Consider the following 18491-nt stretch of genomic DNA (forward strand, 5'->3'; position numbering starts at 1 on the left):
TGCTAAGTCTTCTTAAAATAAACTAACATTAACTGAAGTATCAAACACCAATGTTAAAATTAAAATTACATATTTTTTTTTATTTTAGTAAATGGACTTATATTTTCCAAAAAAAAAAATTCTGAAAATATTTTTCCCTTTTTTGAAACTTCCGTTTAAAATATACACAAAATCCTGTTTGAAATATACATAAGACATAAAAGGTTCCGTATTAAATATATTTTCCTGGTTTACGAAACTGCCTTCGATTAATAAATTTTCCACTTTCATTTTTCAATCTTAAAGAATAACTTGCCGAAATGATTCAACTACTACTGAATTATCAAATACACATGTTGAAGTTAAAGTAATAATAATTTATTTATCTTTAACAAATGATCTTTCTTACACCTTTCATGAAGGACGAAAACAAATTTTCTTTTTTTTTAAGAAACCCTGTTATGAACGAGAAAAAGGAAGTTCAAAATTAAAAAATCTTTTTCTTCCATGAAAATTTTTCTTCCATTTATAAAATGTTCATCTTAAATTTTAGAAAATACAAAGAATAACTTGAATTTTTTCAAATGCTATTTTTTCTTAAAATAATCTAATATGAACCGCAGTCTCAAATACAAAAAAAAATAATCTAATATGAACCGCAGTCTCAAATACAAAAAATTTAAATGAAATAGTAATTTTTGTATATTTTTAACATTTTGATTTTCATATACCACCTTATTTACTTTACAAAAATACTTTTGGCCGAAGTCAACAATTCCGAAACTAGATCACATTTCTGCTTTCAAAAATAAATCGGTTTCACTTTTAAGAAAGTAAATAAAAGAATGAATAAAATCATTTTTCTGTACGAAATGGGAGTATCACAACAATTGTATGAAATGTCTCTTTCAATATATTTTTGAGAAAGCGAAATTCATCGCTTTATAGAAGTCAAGTTGTTCGTTCGTTCGTTCTTTTTTAAACTTTTAAGACTTGTTGTCAGTGTCAAGTTGGTCCCTGGCTTCCCCAACTTCTACATGATTGATGAGAGAACCGCTTAAATCGAATTCTCTCTTAGCTATGAAGTGGAGAATTTCCGATAACTTGCTTCGAAAATACCACTTTGTACCAAAATTTGCTTGTTTCAGAAAAGTTAATAGTGGTAATTAAGTGTCAGGTCTATTAAGATGCTACGAAAGAAGGAAAACTCGTGTTTAAACTTAAAATGTGTTTGCAATAGGGGAGATGTTTTATTATGGGAAATTTTTTCATGAGTACGATGAACCTGTTTTTCTTAGGTAAAACTGATTTTTTTAACAATATATATATTTTTTCCAAAACACTTGTTGTTTTAAGAGTAAATACGGACTATTTATTCTTTTTTATTACTTATTTCAAAATGCATCAATGCTTAAAATGTGATATTCGTTTTTAATAATCATTAATGTCGTTATCTATCGTTATTTAATCCATCATTACCAAAATTAGTTATAGTTCGAGTGTGCAACTGAAAAGTTAGTCTTCTTATTATTTTATTTTGTTCTTTGTACCTACGTTACCGTAAAGAGATGAAATATGTTTTTACGTGTAAGTATTAGTAAAAATGCAAAATGTTCATATTTAGTTTTGAATAATTCTTAACTAAGACACTAATTATATTTTTTAATTTTGGCCACGCACTTAACATTTCAGTTAGAACCTTTCCTTAATATAGAACCATAAGTAATCTAATTGCACATACATGTTAAAGAACGAATCAACAAATAGGAAATCCATGAAGAAACTAACACAAAATTAAAGAATAAATGAAATTATGACTCAGCGAATTAATTAAACAATGAAACAGAAAATCAGCGAGTTAATCATTCAATGAAACAATTGAATAAGTATATCATCAAAACAGTAAACCTGCGAATCAGTGATTATTAGACCTGCTGATTTGCTTATTCATTAATTCATAATTTTATTGATTAATTGAATAGCAGAGTCAACAATTTATTGAATCACTGACTCATTGTTTCAATGATTCACCGTTTTATTCATTTATAGATTCATTTACTTTTTGATTAATTCATTCTTTGATTCACTCACTCTTTGATTCACTCATTCATTGATTCACTTAATTATGGGTTCGATATTTAATTTTTTCTTTGATATATTTCCCCAATTTTTAATCCCATATTTTTCAATTTGCTGATTAATTGATTAATTAATTAACATTGATTAATTAATTTATTAATTCACTTATTTAATCATTGATCGATTAACTTCCGCATTTAGAACTTTAATGATTCATTTACTCAATCATTGCTCTGCAGATTCATTCATTCGTTAATACTCTGATTCATCAATGTATTATTTCACTGATCAATTGATTCGCTAATTAATTCATCATATCACAGATTAATTACTCGATTCACTGATTATGGAAGATAGTAGATCCTTCATTTATACTAATAATTACATATAAAATAGCTTTCCCCAAAGGGAAAAACGTTGAAGTCTTATAATGATTCTTATAAGCGGTAGACTAAGAGTATAATGATTAAAAATCAATAATTATAACTAAATAAAATGCTGGTTTGCTAACTCTTCCACAGATTATTCTAAATTTAAAGCGAAGAAATGACGAAATTTTTAGTAACGTTAAAAAGTACCATTGGCAATGATGGCAGAGAAATGTTTCATTTAGTTAATATCAACTTTCATTAATTGGCTTGCTTTTCATTAAATGATTTAATATTTTTTTCGTTCTAACTTTCAACTAAATGCGGTTAACAACCATTTATATTTAGCTAACGAATTAAAGTACAAATAAAAAACTATTTAAAGGACTGATAATTTTTTCGACAAACAAGAGATAGGTTATTTTAATGTATTATTTATAGTTTTGAAAAGTAACAAATAAAAAATGTAACTTTAAAAATTTCATTTAATATTGACTAAAGACGCAATGATAGTTGGAAACGATAGTAGAACCGTAGAAAAACCTTTAATTTCAGATTATAGCCTTTAAAAACTTTACAATAAAACTAAACACTTAAATTTCCTTATTTCTTAAAAATTTTTTTTAAATATCCTTCTTAAAACTGGTGTCTTATATTTGCTGTCTCATAGTATTATTATTTAACTTTGATTTGAATCCTTCGTAGAAACTATTTTTTTCTTATTTAAAATAAATGCTTAAGAGGAAATCTAAAATGCATTGCTTTATTCAGTTTTAGATGCAAATTTTTAGGAAAAATATCGCTTTAAGTGGTTTTGGGATAGAATGGATCCTCTCAAGGTCTATTCTGAAGTGGTTTCAAGATTAGGAGAAAAATCAATTGTTGTAATTCTAAAATTCATTAAATTCCATTTCCCTGTAAAATTTGATTTGTTAATGTGATACATTGAATAAAAATCTACTCTTAGAATTAAAACCCCCCTTCTGGAGATTCAAAAATCAGTGAACTGTGAAACCACATGATTTTTGATGAAATGTGAACTCTCAAATATTTGTCGATCTTAAATATTTGACCTCTCATCTCGGTGCATTTAGGGAGTTAATGTTATCACTCACCACATAGGTCAATATTACCGAATTTAATTGTCCACAGTAACATTCAACTTACGGTGAATCTTGAGGGAAAGGTAGCATAAATTAGCAATTTATAATACTTTTTAATAAACTTATTACTTTTTAATAAATCTTTGAACCATTTGCACTCAATAATGGAATTGCGTAGGTGTCAGTGCACTCGCTTGTCAAATAGGTTTTCCGGATTCGATTGCTGAGCACTCATTTCCGTTTTTTCATTTTCCAATCCATTTATGACAATCCATTAAGTCTTAAGCCTTTGACATAACTCTCATACTCGAACAAGTAAAGATAATAACTTTCTCAGTTTGATAAACTCGAGCATTTCTTAGGAAATGGGTTTCGTCAAAAAAGAAGATAATTTCACAAATATTCTGAGAATTCATTCAACTTTTGAATTTTTTTCTGCAAAGAGTGGAGTTGAACAACTAATAAATTGTTATTTTTTTGTACGAAGTACGGTACTTGAAAAATATTCCCAATACTTTTTATGCTTTTTTTCAAGTTACTTGAAAGTATTCTATGAAGGCTTACAGCATTACTCTGCGAGAATTAACGCATTAATTTTCCCGAGGTGCATTTTTTTGACTCTCACCAATTATTTATTCAAATCTTTAACTCATTATCTTTTTCTTTATTTGAAAATGTCAGTAATCATTGAACCCTTAGTTTAAACTAGAATTATAAAAATAATTTTATAATTTTCTTTTGTTTTTATACCTGTCTCAGAGTTTTCTTTTTAAATATTTTTTGATATTCCCTATTATTAGAAAAAATGATCAAAAGTGAATAAATCCATTTTAGGTTGTTAGCACTTTTAAGGAAATTCTTTTTGTCTCGAATCTAGCTTTATAAATCGAGCGAGTAAAGAGATTATGCCATTTCATTAAGAACAATTTGTGAATGTTTACTGCATGATTATATTGGCAAAAAATGCTCTTAATTAAACAATTTTAATAGAAGTGAGTGCTATTGATAATTTTTTTTCAAAAAATAAATCCTTAAAATAGGTCGAAGAAGAGAGAAAAAATGTGAACTTTCCTAAAAAAGATTTATAATGAGAGATTTTGAGTTGTTTGTCGTAATATAATGTATTTCATTTGCTTTAGAATAATTTTTCAAAATAAATGAAACACTGGGATTATACAAGTGCTTATGCTCAGGAAAGCTAATTATTCAGCAAAATATCAGTCAAAACAGAAAGAATTCTATTTGGCTGCAAAATAATTACGCTAATGCTTGTTTATGTACCAAAACATGACAACGTTTATTCATTATTTAAGATAAAATGGGACAAATTATTCCGATTTTCAATTTATATCTTTTGAAAAGTGAAGTTCAAATTAGTGACCTGATTTACTAAAGAAGGTAACTAAGAGCTAAATTGAGAATAAAATTTTTCCTCTGAGCTGTTTACAGAATTCATTAATTATTTTTTCACAATTATTTCTTATTTGAGTTGTCAGAGTAACAGTAATAACCATTTATCTGGACTTTCGTTCCTTTCAAGTCTAGTTATTTTTCAGTGATATAAAAAAGATAAGCTTGTCTATTTTATAAACTTTTAAGCTATCAGAATTAGCTTTTATTTACAAAGTCTTTAACTATAAAAACACTCTTTTGAAAAATAAACTAATAATTGATTAGTAAAATAAGGGCTCTCCAAATGACTGTCCGAGTGCCAAAATCAGTTCAATGGCATTCGATATACGGTTTGGGGTCTGCCTAATAGAGTTTGGTACTGATTCGATGAATCGAATCAAACTGAATTGATTCGGTGATTCGAATCACCAACTTGCAACTGGTCGAAATCAATAGATAATCAATAGAACTAATAATTGATTAGTAAAATAAGGGCTCTCCATATTATTGCCCGAGTGCCAAAATCAATTCGATGGCATTCGATATACGGTTTGCGGTCTGCCTAAAAGAGTTTGGTACTGATTCGATGATTCAAATCAAACTTAATTGGCTCGGTGATTCGAATCACCAACTTGCAACTGATCCAAATCAATAGCGATTCGAATCAATATTCCGAATCAGCTATTCAAAACTATGATTTAAATCAATTCGAATCAGGATTGATCAAGTCAGTTGATTTTATCGAAATAAAGTTAAATTATAATGAATTAATGTTTCTTAAATTTCAGTTTTGTTTCGCAGTTATGCTATGTCATATATAGTTAAAAAAATTTTGTAAGACCATAGAAATTCTTACGCATTAATTATTAAGGATTTATGATCTCCAATAAAAGTATTTATAGCATTTAACAGCATTTACAAAATAATTATACGAAAGGTATGATAAGTTTATTTACTTACTTGAAAAAAATCACCAATAAGAAAAAATAATACAGTTTAAAGGAAAAAAAAATGGTAAAGGAAAAAAAAATTCTAGGTAAGTCAACTTTGCTTAAAATCTAAGCTGAATAGTGGTTTGAGAATTTAATTCGAATCGCATGATTTGCAATCACCAATATAAATCACATGATTCGAACAGTGATCTGAATCACATGATTCGAATTACTGATCTGATTCACTTGGTTCGAATAGTGATCCGAATCACATTATTCGAATCAGGGATATGAATCACTACATAAGAATCAGTGATCCGAATCACATGATTTGAATCACTTGATTCGAATAATTAATCTGAATCGCATCATTCAAATCAGTGATTTGACTTATTTGAGTCGAATAGTGATACAACTCACGTGATCTAAATCACTTGATTTGAATCAGTGAGTTGAATCACCTGATTTGAATCAGGGATTTCAATCACTTCATTCGAATTGTGATCCAAATCATATAATTTATTTGAATGATCTGAATTCACTTGAATTTCATAGTTACCTGAATCGCGACTGATCTGAAATAAATTGATTCGAATTTTTATCCAAATCACTTTATAAGAGTAAGTGATCTGAATCTTATGATTTGACTAACTTGATTGGGAAAGTGATCCGATTCGTATGATTTGAATCACTGATCCGAAATCAAAGATTTGAATCAATTGATTGGAATAGTGATCCGATTCGTATGATTTGAATTACTGCTCTGAAATCAATTGATTTGAATAGTGATCCGAATTTTATGATTTAAATCACTAATCTGAAATCAATTGATTCGAATAGTGATCCGAATTGCTTCATTCTTAACAATATTCCGAATCACATGTTTTGAATTATTGATCATTTGATTTCGAATCGATGATTTGAGTCACTTGATTCGAATTCGGTGCTCTCACGTCGTTATTTTTATCACAAATCAAGTGTTTCACTGTAATTTGTCTCAAATCTCAGCTTTAAAAAAAATATCAAGTGCATAGTGACAAAACTATTACGGGTATGCGAAGAGTAGAAACGTAATATAAAACGTGATAAACGTGACATTTGAACTTTAAAAGGCAAAAATGTAGCGTAAGAGCAGAAAAAGTTTAGTATATGAAGAATTAAAGACAAAAAATACAAACCACGCGTCTTTCTTTTCTCTGTTTTGAAAGCAGCTCTCTTTCAGAAAAAAGTAAGCAAATCAATTGAAACTGGATACATCATTAAATTCTCTACTGTGATCAAAATTAATGCAGTGCCTATAGTCTGCCGATTAGCCCAATTCTCGAAATTTAATATTCTTGAAATCTGGGAGGCTGTAATAAAAGAGGAATATCGGTTGTTTTGGATAAAAAGAGTGACAATAATTCATATACTAAAAGGATAAAAAACGACACTCGCCTCTGAGAAGAAAAAAGATTCCTCCCTCATTATTTTACGAAACGAGATATAAAATATAATTTTATAAAATATAATTGATATAACGAACTATAAAATATCATTTTTACATAAAATTAAAACATGTTATTGTGTTACATATATCTTAAGTTAAAAAAAGAATAAATACATTTTATTTTTCCTTCATAATCTTGCATATTATGTACTGTTCGTTCAACGAAAATTAATTCCGACTAGCATGACACCCATGTATAAACTTAATACGACAGCGAAGGGTTATAAAGATAATTTTGAATCATCATTTTAACAGATTAATACGAGGGAAAATTATAAAAACTATGTTTTTTTAGAAGACAATAAAATGATATTAAGGCATATAAATACTGTCGAAAAATTTTTTAAAAAAAGAATTAAAGTCAATTTTATAATAGATAAGTCATTATTGTCTCATTTATTTATCAATTTCATTACTAAGCCACTCACTGATTCAAGTGATTCAGCAAGTGAACTGAATCAGTAAGTGATTCGAATCATCAAAATGAACTGATTCTGTTGACCCGAATCACTTTAATGATTCGTCTACTGTCTAAATTATTATTAGCAGTTTTAATTAAATGAAGTTTTCATCTGTGAATAATTTTAATATATTTTAACTTTATTTTGGAGAACCTTTTTTTAAAAAAATAAGTATGTCCGAGAGCAGAAATAAAGCCACTTAAAAATTTATAAAAAATAGTGCAGCAAATATTTTTTTACATTATTCAATGAAAATCAGAATGCTTCCTCACGAATGTTTTGCTCTCCTCAGGAAAAAAGTACTTCCGCGAACGAAAACAAATCCACGCGCAAATTTAAGTTCTTCACATCAATTAAATACTTTTTTAAATTTATTTCAATATTTTTTACTCTAGTAAGTATTTGTCATAATAGAAATAAATCCATTAAAAAAGTGATGCAATTTTTCATAATATATTTCTCACTCATAAAAGTACTCTCGAGAACGGAAGTAAATTCTCAATAAGAGTTATGCAACCAATCAAGCAATTTTTTTTACATATTTAAATTTTCTTAAAGTATTTTTCACACAAATAAGTACTTCCAAGAATGGAAAAAAATCCGAAGAAAAATTTATGCTATTGATCAATCAAAAGTTTTTTTAAATATGTTTCAATTTATTTTTTTGTCGAATGTTTTCTTGTACAAATAAGTACTTCCAAAAACAGAAATTAAGTCCCGTTTATATTTAGGCAACAGATCAAGCGTAATTACGTCACTACACTGCAAACCATTCATTTCAATTTGAATTTCTGGTTCAAAAATCGGTGTTAAAAGATTTTTATGAAATCTGGATGTCACTTCAAAATTGAAAAAGATTGATTGACAATTTATTTTAAAGTACAAAAGTGCAAAAATTATTTTAAGCTTTAAGTGTTAAATCTACCAAAAATGGAGTCTGTTTCCTGATTGAATCTTTGGCATGAATGAAAATGTGCGAAAACTTTTTTTTGGAAGTAGGATTGAAACAATTTAGTTTCTTTTATGTCTAAAGTATATAAATCAGACTGGCGCTGATTTATGTCTCCTTATTTTAAAATCTCATTCATATGTTTAGTTAAATACTTATAAAATGTGATCTTTAGTGATAAATTGTTTGGCAACTCAGCCGAAGAAAGATTTATTTCTTAAACTTCTAAAGCTGTTGGGGATAAACCCATTCTTACTCTTAAATAACGCTTCAGCTGGAGCAGCGTTGGTCTTGAAGAAAAAACGTTTCCTGGGGTAGATGATTGATGAAATGGTAACTGTATTAATTGCTGAAATATTGCATTATTCTGTAATGAATTAGTTTAAAACACTCTCCATGGCCACATATATCATTCCTGAAATTTGTGTCGTTAAATTTCTTGCAAAAACAAAGAAATTAATTAAGAATATTTTCATTTGAAAAATGACAGTTTAATTTATAAGCTTCTAAACTGATGAAAAGATAAAGGCATTTAAATTATCTAAGTATTGTACAGTCTTACTTGTTATAATGAAAATGTTGGGTCTGAGAAAATCTGTTCGTTAAATTAATGTTCTCGTTAAACCCGAATCGGTTGTAAAAATAAAAGTTATAATGTACAAAACTGAATTAATGGTTTAAAAAATTCTTTATTTATAAAAACAATATACTCTTTTTATATATTCTTACTGACAACTTATTAAAATAATGCCTTTTTATAGAATTTTGATTAGTAATTGATATACAACTCATATGATACCCAAATACATTATTGCTGACACCAACTGTTTCCAGTAAAGATTGCAATTTCTGATCAAAATCTATGTTTTCGTATGTAGAGGGTGGTAGTTTATTTCTTTATTCTCTCTCACTGTCAAGTTCTGCATTTAGCAAATATTTTGTTAAGATATTTGGTTATTTCGATCATGCCTCGTCTTTGGATACTTCAAAAGGTGTAATAATAATACTTACATGCACTTTTAAACAGAAAATCAACCATTTGTGAAAAACTCTATCATTAAATCCAGAATTTTGCTAAATTGAGGCTTGTTTAAACTAGGTAGATCGAATTCTGAAAGAAACAAATGGTGGTAGTTATGTAACATCCTATTCATTCTTATTGAGTTTATTTAGGCAGTGGATTTTTGTCTGTATATGAAGTTCTTTCCAAATCTAGAGCAAGCTCTTGAAAGTGCTGCAAAATTTTATGACCTTACCTAATAAATTTATAAGATGCTAAGATATTTTTAATTTTTAAGAAAGTTTAAAAATTATAAATATTTTAAAATAGTAGGACGTGCTCATCTTTCTAGCCCACTATACGCTATTTTCATTGAGCTGCTATAGTGAAAGACCCAGTCACTTCCAAGTCCAACCAGATTCATATTAATGTGCATGTCTCTTAATGTGGGAAATTAAGTTGACCGGTGCGTAATATTAAACATATTGCTGCTGTCATGCCTTTGGCCTTGATATTGTGGAGCCTTGTCCTTCATCCCCCTTTGATTAATAACTGCCTGTTGCCTCAGTGCTTGACTCTAAAAAAGCTTGTTTCTTCTTACTTTATTACAAATGATGTTGTCTAGTAATATAGTAGAGTTTAAACTCGCCACGTAGCAATTGAGTAAAATTTTTTGTCCCGTGGCTACTACGCTCTCTTTATCGTTGAAATACAGACATATAGATACAGAAACATTTTTTTTAGAAGGAAAAAAACGAAATGTAGTGTTCCAGTCAGCAAAAAAATAATATTAATATTAAGAATAATAATAATTTTGATAAGAATAATAATGATCTAAAGGTGATTTATAACATAAAATTTTAGGTTTTAAAGGGGTATTTCGTAACATTAATTTTTATGATTATATTTAACGTTTTAATTAAATGGTAACTTATTTTATGATAACTGACAACAAAATTTACTCTTTGATTTTTCAGGAGCTGTCGGAGAACGTTCCTTTTGCCACTATTGCTTACAAATAAAGATTACACTAAGCTTTCGTTATCATTCCCAACTGACTAAATTTTGACTCAAAATTACTTTGATTCAAAAATTTTATGTCAAACAAATTAGCCTAAAATGTTTAAAAAAGTTCATTCATCGTTTTTAACATTTTTATATTATGAAACTACAATTCCATCACTTCGAAAAAGACTCTCATTGCATTCTGACGCATATTTATTTAATTTCGTTGTTCTATTTAACACGACTTAGATAAAAAGGCGTTAAGATTTAGTATTCTTGTTTTTATTGCATGAAAAAATACCAAATCTTGAATGCAATAAAAATAAAAATATAATTCAATATTATAATTACATATAATAATTTTTTATAAATTGTTAAAACTTATGAACAAAAGAATTATTTAATATCGATGATATTCTTTCTAATAACATTTTCTGTGCGGTCGTCGTATAAGACTTATGCACAGTGAGCAAAATAAAAAACAGACCACCCAGAATAACTTTTGATCTAATTATCGGATCTTCATGTTCTTGAACTCATTCTCAATTGTTTGAAAGGGTGACTTCAAGTATGCTAATTAATTTAGTGCAGACGATATTTTAAGCTACGAAATCAGACTACGAAAAAACGTACTTCTCTGAATAAACATACCTTCTTCTAACGGTTTCGGATTTCTGACGCCCAAAATATTAGGGGTAGCCGCAATCTAGAAAATAGGGTCCCTATAGCTTTGTCAGGAGAGTTCTCCAAAGTTTGGACACCTTAATGCTAATTTTACTTATTGCATATTTCGCCATATATCGAGAAATTCAAAAGCGAATTGCAAATTTTTTACACACAATTATAAAATTCATTTATCCAAAGATAATTCCATGCAAAAAAAAAATTTGATAAAGATTTACCATTTCAGAAAAGTCGCATTTTAAAAATTTGATTTCGTACGAACTATTTCACCAATTGAAATTTAAATTTAGTATTTTGCCATGTAAAATTATATTCCTTAAAATGATGTAAAAAATTATATATCTTACAATTCAAAATTCTTTCGACTAACATTAAATGAAATAATAAACTTTTTCCGACTAAATGAAATAATAAAAAAATAATAAATTACTTAATCTGTATTTCGACTTGACAAGGGTATATCAGCGGAGCTTTCTAATGAGCACACAAACCTACATATGTGTGCATAATAATAAATAAATAAGTAAAATAAATAAATCAAGGGTTATAATGGGATTCGAACTCGCTACCTCTACACTTCCATTTTCGGATGTTGGGATAGCCCTGATACGTAACAGTTAATCTTCCGATTTTGTTAAGCCTTATCCAGGCATTTGTACATTCACAAATGCACATTTTTATAATTTCAAATGCTGGTCAATGTTGTGTTATAGCCTACGAAAAAAAGAATTAACCGATGCGAAACAAAGTTAATAAGTGTTTACTAAAGAAAAATAGCAACAGGAATAATTTTGCGTTACCTTAAATTACACTGATAATGTAAACGTTTCTGACTTTTGGTTAAAATTACCAAATTTTATCTCATTTATTACCAAAAGGTTTAACAGTAAAAATCATATTTTATTGCTGATTTTATTAAAAATTACCGTGATTTTCAGTGCTAACAGAAACGTCGTATATTTTATCATATTCTGGTAGTTTTGACCATACTTTTTTCTTTAGTGAAATAAATAAATAAGCAAAAGTGGAATATATTTCTCAAACACTAAGACTGACTTAAAAAGAATGATTTTATTTGACGGAAAAATATCATTGGTATGAATTGGAATCGAGATTTTAAATTATGAATGATATTTCAGTAATGATTTTGTAATGAAACAATTAATATTTACGGCAAACTGGTAGAAAACAGTAATATGACATTTTTAAAAAACCTTAGAATATAATTAAACGTGTAATTTAAAGTGTTCTAAGCAACTGGCACAGTTTAAAGACCTTCAAAAACATCAAATTTTTATTCAATTTCGATCGATCTTTGATTTACAGTTTTTTTAAGCCTTATTGTAATAGATTAGTGCATAAATTGCAAGAAACGGATTTTAAAAAAAAGAATAGAACGCATTAAAAGTAAATTTAATTTATGATATTTACATTTGATATTATAATCATAAAAATACTTATCAGCACTTCCTCGTATGTGGAATCTTTTAATTTTGTACAGTACTATTTAAGTTAACTTTAATCATCCTTTTCATTTAAACTTTGCTTTGTTTCTGAAAAAAAGCAAGAAATTCTATGCTTCAAGGGGAAAAATGTTTTAAAAATAAGTAACGCTAAGACGACGTACGTAAGAACAAAGAAATGCTTCAAAAGAAAAGCTGAAAAACTTTTCCAAAAAATAAAAATCATATCCCACATCAAAGCAAAATATCGTGAGGAAAATTTATAAGATTTCGTAACTAATGCTGGCTTTAATAGCCTATTTTATTTCCTTAAAAAGCATTTCTTATATTTCTAAGAAAATAAAACGTGTATGTGGTTTAAAAACTATCTTAAAACTTATTACCTTTTAGAACAGATTTATAATTATTGATAATTATTTTCGGTTAGAAAGAGTAAGGTAAAATCAACACACAAGGTTATTTGTTTAAATTTTTATATTTAAAGTTCACTTTTATAGATTAGTTACTAAGCTAAAATGCATAGTGTTATGTAACTGAGCTTGTTAGTTGAAAATATGAAATTTTTTTTCTCTAAAAAAGCATTTCTTGGAAATTCACTTTTATAAATTAGTAGTGAAGCTGAAATGCGTAGGTGTTATATAATTGAGCTTGTTAGTTGAAAATATGATAAGAGTATTTATTCTTAACATTATTTTTGCAAAATTTTAATAAAAGCATCGTTCAAATGCTACTACGCATAATTTGTATAACGAAATAAAATGAATAAAATCCTTTTTAAAAGAAATGAGTTTTGTCTTACATTTTATGGGTGATAGTTTTGATTGATTTAATTAGTATAAACTGAATTAAATGAAAACAAAAACTTAAAAGTTAAGGGTTTAATAGAAGAGATACGATCAAAATAGCTACTAAAGTCAGGCAATAGCTTTTCAATTACCAAAGTTGTAAAATACATATACGAAGTGAGGCTATAGACTCAGGTCGTAACTTTTTTTACAAATTTTAGTAAGATATCGAGTTTAAAGGAGAAATTAATGACTAAATTTTTAACATTATAAGATATATTTTAGAAATTTACATCGCAAAACCTGCATTCTTAGAACGGAAATATTTTTTTTATAATCACTCTTGGTGTCATACATTAGGCCTTTGCAACAATTCAATGAAAATAATTTTTTTTATAGAAACATTGCTAAACAAGTGACACAAAAGAACCTTTCAAAATTAGTGTCTTAAATTGACATAAAAAAGTTTGCTTTTTAAGAGCATAAATGTTTTTCACACATGTCTGTTTTTAAAGTATTGCCATGTACTTAGCATTTGAGATGTAAATGTTTCATAAATGGCAGTAGAACATCAAATTTTATCGAATAAATAAAGTCTATCTTTTCAAACTGATTTTATACTGTTGTACTAGAAAATATATATTTTTCAGACATAAATATCTTTCTAATGACAAACTTAAAAATGGTATCATATAATGGTATCATTTAAACTGCATAATTTTTTCAAGAAATGGCATTAGTACAGTTTTATAGAGGTAAACATGGTAAAATTTCTCAAAAGTGCTTCGAAAAATGTATATTATAAAGGGGCAATTAATTTCTACAATTGTCATTTTTTAAAAAAAGGAACTATACTTTTAATTTTACATTGTTTGTAGAGATTTTTCAAATGTAGAGATTTTTCAAAAGAAATGTGGCTAAAATATTAACGATAAAAAAGAACAATTTAAAGGAAACTTCTCATACTTTCTTCTCAAAATATACTACATTTTTAGGAAATAAATGCATTATACCACTGCTAATAATTAAAATAATTCCGTGCTTTTTTCATTAGAGCTGTAAATATTTTATGAAGGTAGTCAAATAACAAGTTTTATAGAATCATATGTGGTGAATTAATGCCCCCAAAGTTATTTCTTTTTTTAAAAAAATTAGCCTTGCTAAACTGAGAAAAATAAAATATAGTCAAAACTACCAGAATATTAAAATTTAGAGGGCTTCTTCCTCCATGGGAGCACCAAAAAGCTTGATAATTTTTACCTCAGCGCTTTGTTAATAATTTTGATACAATTAACAATAAGATATGGTTTTATAACATGTGATACAATTTGGTAATTTTATCACGACACCTTGAAGCACACCGTCAAAACCATTAATTCGATTGAATTTACTTTTCAGTTTTGTATTTCTTACAAAATGGAAGGTAATCAGAACTATAATTTTAAAAACCAGAATTCCCAGTAAACCGTTACCATATGAATGAAAAACCACCAAATGAATGTTTAAATACCGTATATTTTTAATTTAAATAACATAATTATGTTATTTTTTTACTGGAAATGTCATTACCATACAGTTCGGTAATTTTGCCTGTTTTTCCCCCGTATAAACCTATATTTTTGGGATAAATATCTTTTTACGACTATCCATTTTAAAAATAACATATGGTTTACTGCCATCAGTAAAACATTTGCAGTTTAATTGCAAAAGTGTTGACCATGCACTTTGTAATTTAGCTGCAAATATTTTATTTATGGAAGTAGAATGTCAAGTTTTATACAGGAAATCATCACTAAATTTTTAGCCGAACAAAAAGTACTTCAAAAATTTATTTTCAAGTTGTCATCACGAAATCTAAAATTTTTGGACATTAATATTTTTGACTAGTGTTAATCTATAAAATGTTGTTTTACTCTTCGCATTTCAATGGCTATTTCTTTTCAAAAGCATTGGAAATTTACATAGTGATATGTGATTAAATTCTTAACGTTATTATGGGCATTTGAAAAAATGATATCACACGGCAGTCACCAATTTTACGACATAAAGATTTCCAACATGTTCAAATATATACATGATCCTATATCTTTAAAATAAAAAACCTATTTTCAGCCAGAAACAAAAAAGCAAACAAATTATGATTTATTCTTATTTATTGTATGACGTCATAAATATAAGTATTGTAAGATTTATTGTAAGATATATTGTAAGATTTTTGAGTTTGCACAACTTATACCAGTCAGTAAGTGAGTTAGCGACAATCGTTTTCCTTTTACGTTACTTCCTTCTGGGCCATTTTTTTATTTTTAATTGAATCAAATTTTGTGCGTATTTTTTAAATGTGTAACAAATGAAAAAAAAATCATCTAAAAATTCTATTACGATATTTTATAGGAAATTTAGATCATCAATCAATTTTTAATTGATCAAAAAGTACTTTAAAAATTTCATTATTCATAAAGTTCTACAAGCATTCCATTATTTATGTGAAAAATTTTGTTTTTTTTAATCATTGTGAGTACTTTTAAAGGACGTTTTTGTTTTATAACTCTGTCGAGAAAATTTTTATAAAGTGATATCCTAAGATTTTAAATTCGAATTATTGAATTATTTGCTTTTTAATTTTCACTAAGTTTAAAAAAATCATTTTTGAAGGATTTAGCCATAATTTTCAATTGCTTGTTTTCTATATATTTTAATATACTTTGAAATAGAAAATAATTGAAGTTTACTTGCATTATAATTTTATGCAATTACTGACGTTTACCACAAAACTGTAAGAGTATAAAAAATATTGAAAACAATACAACTTTAAATTCAACGAATTTTCTAAACGTGTAAATGCATGATAAAAATTGCTGCTCAGCTTTCAAGAAGTTATGTTTGCAAATATTGGATAATGTCGAAAACATTCTACTGTTTGAGTAAAAATATGTAAGAAACAGTTAGCAAAAATAAATTATGTACTTGAACTTAAAGGCAAAATATTTTAAAGTGAACAAAAATCTTGTAATACGCTTCTAAACAGAATATTTAAATTAGAAAAGGCATATTTACTTAAACAAAGCAAAAATTGTTATGAAATTTGATCTATAACCCTTTAAATGCGAATTCTAAATAAAGATTTGAATTTTTTAAAAGATTGATAGAGGGCAGCACGAAATACTTTGATTTTAATACTAGACAAATCCTGAAAAGTTTTAACAGGTAATTTAGAGATTTAAACCAAGTTAAGTTTAAGTACTAGGCTCTTGAACTAATGAAAAGTTTGAAAATATTTTTCAAAATATTTTACTTAAATTTTTTTCATTTTTACTACTAAATATTTCTGAACTTTTTAAGATTTTGCTGAATAAATATACTTTTTATGGTATGAGAGAATAATTAGATAATGGAATAAACATGTAAAGCTGTAGCATATCAGATTAAAACGTAAATATAATTTTCGGTACTTGATATAAAGCAAAATTGAGTTTGAAGATCTTATCTAGTAAAACTTTTCATGTCTAAATCTACAGAATAAATAAGCTCAGGATAAATTATATTTTCATCAAAATTAATAACAAAAATCAATTTAGAATAATAAAAATGCGTATTTATTACATTCTACGTGTTATTTTGAAAGCTTGGTTGTTTAAGATATAAGTTTAAATGTGTATATTTTTTAATCAGTAAATGTTATTCATTACACGAATAGTTTAATAGAAGCAATAATGAAAAAGTGTGGTGCGCAAAATAAGAAGAAAAAAAATTATAACCATGAATAACTTTTGATCTAATGATTTTCTAGAACTAGGACACAATCTTAATGGTTCGAGAGCCTTATTTTAAATAGTATGCTATTCAATTTGTGTAGATGATATTTAAGTTATTAAACTAGACTCAAAAACGTACTTTCTCTGAATAAGCATTCCCTTTTTCATCTCATTTGGTTTCTTGACCCTTAATATATGATGGGTAGTCACATTCTGGAAAATATGGTGTTAATAGTTTAGGTAAGAGAACTTAATGTTAACTTCAATTTTGGAATAGTTCCAGGGATATCTCTAGAACTAATAAAGCAAATCAAAATAATTGTGCACGCAATTATAAAGCTTATTTAAAAGGTATTTTCATGTAAAAGTATTTTACACTTATTTGTCATTTTTATTTATTCATTTTTTTAATGGTCGGAAAAGTTTTGAATTGCAAGCTACAGAAATACTTAAGGAAACTCAATCAGTATTATTTTAAATGGGAATACTCATAATTTATGAGAAATTGACGTAGTAAAACAAAGAGACAATAATTTTAATTTTTAAATTTTTTTCTTGAGAAACAATAATTTGAACTGGCTAATGTTAAAAGGAGTATGTTACAAATCTGCGCTTTCGCAGAAAAACTGCGTCAATTGTGAAAAGATTGTTTAAATTGCTTCCAAATCGTTGGATTCTCTTCTTTAGGCAGTCTAGAAAACTACTCGGTATTTGACTATCGGTGATTGATATTCCAAAACTAAAAAAAAAAAAAAAAAACTTTGTTTCAGATTACAAAGTAGGCGTCAAATTTTTCAAAAATAATCATAGATGTGATGATAAATAAATACTAAAATTTGTTTAAGAAGCATTTGTTTATGTACCATGTGACGTTAAGAGCATACATATGGTTAACATAATGGAGGACATTTTGCATATTTTTTAATATTATTTGCAATGAGTAATTGTTTTAAAACTTGTTTTAGAGTAAAAAGTTAGCGTCAATTTTTTAAATATGTCCATATTTGTGAAGATATACAGGTGATTATCAAAATAATGGAAACAGTT

Source organism: Parasteatoda tepidariorum, chromosome 11 (assembly GCF_982258835.1).
Source record: "Parasteatoda tepidariorum strain Cologne lab strain chromosome 11, Ptep-v5.0, whole genome shotgun sequence".
Classification (NCBI taxonomy): Eukaryota; Metazoa; Arthropoda; class Arachnida; order Araneae; family Theridiidae; genus Parasteatoda; species Parasteatoda tepidariorum.